Raw genomic sequence first — 6,347 nt, 5'->3', positions numbered from 1 at the left:
GGGGGGGGGGGGTCCCTGCTCAGCGGGGGGTCTGCTTCTCCCTCTGACCCTCTTCCCTCTCATGCTCTCTGTCTCTCATTCTCTCTCTCTCTCAAATAAATAAATAAAATCTTAAAAAAAAAAAAGAAAGTCGGTGAAGGCCACAGAAGCAGGTGGGGACCCAGGACAGAGGAGCATCGCTGTTTTCTGTGACAACCGGCAGGTGATTGGCAGAGCAGATTGAATGGAGAAATGGCACAGGAGTCACATGGCAGAGGGTTGAGGAATGAAGGGACCGTGACAGGAGGACATAGGGAGTATGGGCAGCTCTTCCAAGGAGCTTGGGAGGAACTGAGAAAGTGGGACAGTATCTTTTATAAGAACAGTGAATTTCATACGTTCTTAGGCAAGGAAAGATTTGTATCTTCTTTTTAGTGTAAAATGCTTCTGTTATTATTTTTATAGGAATATTTGTCACCATCTTATTATCTTTTCAATGTGTATTTTAAAACCTCTATCACCACTTCTATATGTATTCTTCCCACTCTTTTGACCTCTCTTTCTTTTTCCCTTTATATTACATTTCCTCTGTCCTTATCTCTTCCCTTCATTCTCTTTCCCTAACCTGCCATGATACAAAAATGGAGACCATTGTCTTGTTAAATTCCTTATTTAACATAAGCTTATAATTTTCATTCATAAATTAAAACAAAGAGGAATGTTTTATTTCTCTTATAAACTAACAAATACAAATTCATTCTGTGTGATTTTTATTTAGCTAATATTTTTTGGAACTCTTAAGAATATCTTTTCAGTACTGACTTTTATTTTCAGAATGTCAAATGTGAATATTTTTGATGGATTTTTTTTTCCATTCTGAAATTGAGGAGATAAAGGTACAGCCAGTTGGATCAGCCATTGTGGAACACAGCCTTGTCCTTAAACTTGAAAACATCAGGAACAACCCCATAAGCATCCACAGTCATAAAACCCAACTCAAGCACTCCAGTCTACATTAAGCTTATCTAGTTGGGTCCTGCTGTACTAAAGAGAGAGATATGGATGGGTCAGGGTGAGAGAGGCCAGACCAGCAAGAGGCCTTTTTCTCTTTTAAAAGCTGCCTTATTAGCCATACTCTCATGAACAAGCTAAATCCTAACTATTGCAAAATATCTGAAAAATACAGATAAGTTAACAGAAAAGTTAAAAACAGATGTAATGGGCTACATTTAGTGACTTGCTTTCAAAGGATACCATATGGAAAGGGGAAAAATGCAAACTTATGGTGGCGTGGCCTGACGCACAGGACTCAGGGGGTCAAGGTTAACATCCACAGTGATACGGCGGGGCAATAGCATACACCTTTGGTTGGCTGGGATGAGAACAGCACTTCACCTCTGTGGTTCTCCTGCCATCGTATCATAACCCTAACCTAACTGTGAGAAAAGCATCAGACACACCCAAGCTGAGGAGCATCCTGCAAAATATCTGCATGCTTATCTTCAAAATGATCAACGTTACAAAAAACAAGGAAATTCTGAAATACTGTCCCAGCCCAGAGGAGATGAAGAAACATGAGGAATGAAAAAGATGAAGTATTTTGGAAGAGAAACAAGACATTAGGCAGGAAGCTGCAGAAATCTGAACACAACATGAAGTTTAATTAATAATAATGAGTCACTATTTTTTCGTGAGTTGTCACAAAAGTACCAAGATAATGTAAACTGTTAACAGCGGGTGAAATGGGGTGAAAAACTGCATATTGTCTTTGCAATTTTTCACTAAGTCTAAAACTGTTCTAAAATTTTTTTTAATTATTGAAAAAAAAACCCCACCCAAACCAATACTTAGTAATTAATATTATAAATTTTGGGTAGATCATACAGGACTTCTCATGATGTGGATGCGTACATACTTGGCAATATATACACCTACACATATGTCAGTTTTTAAACACATGTTTTATAAGGTAGGATTGTGCGAAGAGTATGGATGTTGAATGTCAACTGTTCTTTGGTGGCCAAGGTCAAGACCCCAGAGGAGGCCTCAGACTCCTGATTTGTCTTAAACCAGCTTAGATCTTGCTCCAGCCTACCCTTTCAGACTCCCTCCCAGCTCACCTCCTTCAGGGGAGGGATCGGGGGCAACCAGGAACCCTACTCTCAGTTCCCCTCTGCCTCACCCCACCAAGAACCATCAGAGTAGAGGCCTGTTTGTCCAAAGCTCTCAGGCACCCTCAGGCAGGGGCAGGCTCCAGAGCCTGGTGCTTTAGCCTGACACTGGCCTTCATGAAGTCAGGCAGTGGTCAGCTGGCTGCAGAGTGGTTTTTGCCCTTTGTGTTCTTGAGCATGAGCAGAGAACACTCCAGTTTCCTTCCCCTGCGGTTGCTGTCCTGTGATCCTGGGGTGTGAGTGGGCTGCTTTGTGAATTCCCTTTCCCGGAAACTTTCAGGAGTGACAGCCCTCCAAACTAGCATGGTCCCTTTCTGATTCTGGAAGTGCCAGGGAAGCTTGGGAAAGTGGTGTGGGAAGAGCCAGTGGGGAAAAGTGTGCTCTCAGATTCCTCCTCTTGTTTGGCTAGAGTAAGCTGAAAAGGGTTTGTGACTCACTGACAGCAGGGAGATGAATGAAGAGTCAGTATCAGGACCTCTGGGACCTTAGGTTGTTTTTCCCTGGGACTGGGCTACTCTTAGAAGACCCAGGGCAGACCAATCCCTGTGGATAGGAGTGATAACTATCTCCTTGGGTGAGTTTTTATGTGAGTTTGTGGGAAGTTGTTTGATAAGAAAGACTAGATGGGGGGTGACTGGGTGGCTCAGTTGGTTAAGTGTCAGCCTTCAGCTCAGGTCATGATCTCGGGGTCCTGGGATCGAGCCCCATGTCGGGCTCCCTGCTCAGTGGGGAGTGTGCTTCTCCCTCTGCCTCTGCCCCTCCCCCCAGCTCATGCTCTCTCTCTCTCAAATAAATAAAGAAAATCTTTTAAAAAAAAGAAAAAAAAGAGCAGATGGCACTGGGTGCTAGGTATGGGGCTCTAAAACAGGTAACACCTGGCTTCTATGTATAACCTGACTTTATTCCATGTGGCAAATGGTTTGTCTCTCTCACTGTCCACAACTCCCCTCCTACCACCTAGTAAATTTTTAGGTGGACATAAAACTTCTCAGCTTAAGTTTATAGTTCATTGTTTTAGTTCATTGACTTAAAGCCATCTGAACACAATTTTAAGAAGTTCTCAAATCAACTAAAGAATATGGTTCTTAAAGAGAGCAGTCATATTAAAAGTTTTGAAATAGTAGTGAAAGACCCTCCTTAAAATACACAAACAAAACAAACAAAACCGAAAATAGGTTCTTATGGCTTCACATGTGTGTGAGTCTACCAAACTTTCAAGAATTATTCATCTCTATCTTTTGAAAAAGTTTCTGGGAAATAGAAGCAAAGCTAAAGCTCACCAGCCCATTTGACTCTAAATTCAGAAGATTATAGTCAAAGAGAGAAAATTATAGGCCATTTCCTTATGATTATAAAAGCACAATGCCAAATAAAATATTAGCTGCAAAATTAAAAAAAAAACAAATGGCAAAATAATGCATGTGGAAGAATTTCAGGATCATACCTGAAATGCCAAAATGGTAAGTATTAGATGATCTATCAATCAATTTATACACATCAGTATCCTAAAGGAGATAAATCATGTGATGATCTCAGTTGATGAGAATATCATTTTATCAGGTTAAAGACCTGTTTATGAGCAACAACAAAACACTTCTTGGCAAACTAGAAATAAAAGGGAATTCCTTTAATTGGTAAAGATGGGAATGATACTCAGCATCACAATCATTAAGGAAAAATAAATAAAAACTGCAATGAGATCCACCTTACACCCATTACTTTTAAAAAAAATAAACCTCAAAATAACAAGTGTTAGTGAGCATGTGGAGAAGCTAGAACCCTTGGGCGCTGTTGGTGAGAAGGTAAAATGGTGCAGCCACTGTGGGAAACAGTATGGAGGTCCCTCAAAAAATTAGAAATAGAATTACCATATGATCCAGCAATTCCACTCCTGAATATATACCCCAAAGAACTGAAACAGGATATTTGAACACTCATGTTCATAGCAGCATTATTCACAATAGCTGGAACATAGAAGTGACCAAGTGTCCATCAATGGATGAAGGAATAAGCAACACGTTTTGTATACACACAATAGAAAATTATATAGACTCAAAAAGGAAGGAATTCTGCAATATGCTACAACATGGGTGAACCTTGAGGATATTATGCTAAATGAAAAAAGCCGGTGATAAAAGAACAAATACTGTATCATTCATCTTATATGAGGCACCTAGAGTAGCCAAAATCATAGAAACAGAAAGTGGAATGGTGGTTGCTGGTTGGGGGGAGGGGTGGTAAGAAATGGGGAGTTATTGTTTCATGTATATAGGGTTTCAGTTTTACAAGATGAAATTGTTCTGGAGATGGATGGTGGTGATGGTAGCATAATGTTATGGATGTATTTAATACCCCTGAACTGTACACTTAAAAATGGTTAAAATTGGTAAATTTACGTTATGTGTATTTTACTCAACAACAACAACAACAACAAATGGGAAAACACTCTAATGACCACCAGGACTTGACTTAAGTAGTAAGAATTCTTTTCTTTTCAAAATACAGGTTTTTTTTTAAGATTTATTATTTATTTATTTATTTGAGAGAGAGAGCGAGAGAGATCACAGAGAGAGAGGGAGAAGCAGACTCCTCTGCTGAGCAGGGAGCCCGACGTGGGGCTCGATCCCAGGATCCCGGGATCATGACCTGAGCTGAAGGCAGATGCCCACCCAACTGAGCCACCCAGGCAGCCCTCAGAATATATGTTTTTATTGACCTTTTCTTTTACAGATTGTTTTTGATATTTCTTACCTAATTATATTCTTCTTATGTATTCTTTTCAATTTTTAAGGGTATTTATATCTGTATTTAGTTGTGTATAATTACCTAGAGTCAATTTAGTTTCCTTTCCAGGCTAATCATTTTCCATGTGTGTGACACTGATTGTCATATGTACATATGTACATACTTATATCACTATCTCTGGAATAGAAGAATAAGTTCCTAATCCTGCTCTAGTAGCTAGGAGTGGTCCTTGCTCTAATTTTCCCACCAGTGGGTGAGATGCTTGTCTGGAGCAGAGTCTGGATTAGGGTGAGGTTAGGAACAAGGTGCTGGGTGGATCTGGATCAGGGTCAGAATCATATGGAACAGCATCCAGACAAACCTGGGCCTGACCTCTGGCTGTTTCTCCCATCCCCTCTCCTAACCTCGGCAGGGATTTAGGGTTTACCCAAAGGATCATTGTGGGGGACTCACTTCTAAAGACAGGATAAATTCGAGGTATCTTAATGTTTTAAGGTAGCTGTCCTGCCTTCAAAGGTATATATGGTATTTGGTCCACATTTCCCACAGAACCATAACTAGGGGCAGCAATCTGGTTCCAAGAAGAAATGCACAGCACTTGTCACAAAGCTGCATTTCAATAGCAAGTTTGCTGTGTGTTCCTTAGGTAGTAAGTTTATTAGCTCTGAGAGTGTACAAGGGGCTCAAGCCTGGCTCCTCTGTCTTCTGGTGTCACCCATTAGAGCCTGTGCCGTGTGTGATCTCTCATCCATGTCCCTGGGCTTGACGTGAGTCTGGACTCCTCTGTTCTTCGAGGTTTGATTGCTTCTTTCCTTTTCCCTCTCATACTTCTCCTGCTGTACCGCTTCATCTGAAACCTGGGGTGTTTGAATCTGGTGGCTCATCTTTCCTTAACCTTGTTGAAGGTTATCCAACCTTTACAGGGTTGAAGAGACCTTGTATGAAAGCCCCTGGAAACATTCAAGATCTAATGGAAGCAGCATTCTAGAAGGGTTTCAGGCTTCATGTAATGGCTAGAGAGATGTGAAAATCAGTATAGATTTCAGAGCTGGAGGTGACAGATTTGGAAAACCTAATACACACTCCATGCACCCATGTAGTAACAATCATGAGAAGATGGAGAGTGATTTTAGCATTTAAATGGGTAGAGATAAAAGGAATACTAAGGAACATCAAAGATAAAGACTTGGGTGAGGGAGACTCCCATCATCAAGAGATGCTGGCTTGACCAATGGGAAGAGAAGCATGGGAGCAATGTCTAGACTCCAGACAGTCAAGAGTTCTAAGAAATATTGTGAGGTCCACAATGCCTAAGGACACAGAGAGGTCCAGCACTGTAAGGATGAATGTGAGTCCGTTAAATCTGGCTACCTTGTGACCATGCGTGACCTTGCCCAGAGTAAATCTGTTGACAAAGTGGAAGCATGAGTCAGATTATCACTGAGGAGTGAA

Source organism: Callorhinus ursinus, unplaced genomic scaffold (genome assembly GCF_003265705.2).
Source record: "Callorhinus ursinus isolate GAN/ISIS: 27379988/994484 unplaced genomic scaffold, GSC_fseal_2.0 scaffold729, whole genome shotgun sequence".
Classification (NCBI taxonomy): Eukaryota; Metazoa; Chordata; class Mammalia; order Carnivora; family Otariidae; genus Callorhinus; species Callorhinus ursinus.
This window is presented reverse-complemented; position numbering follows the sequence as displayed.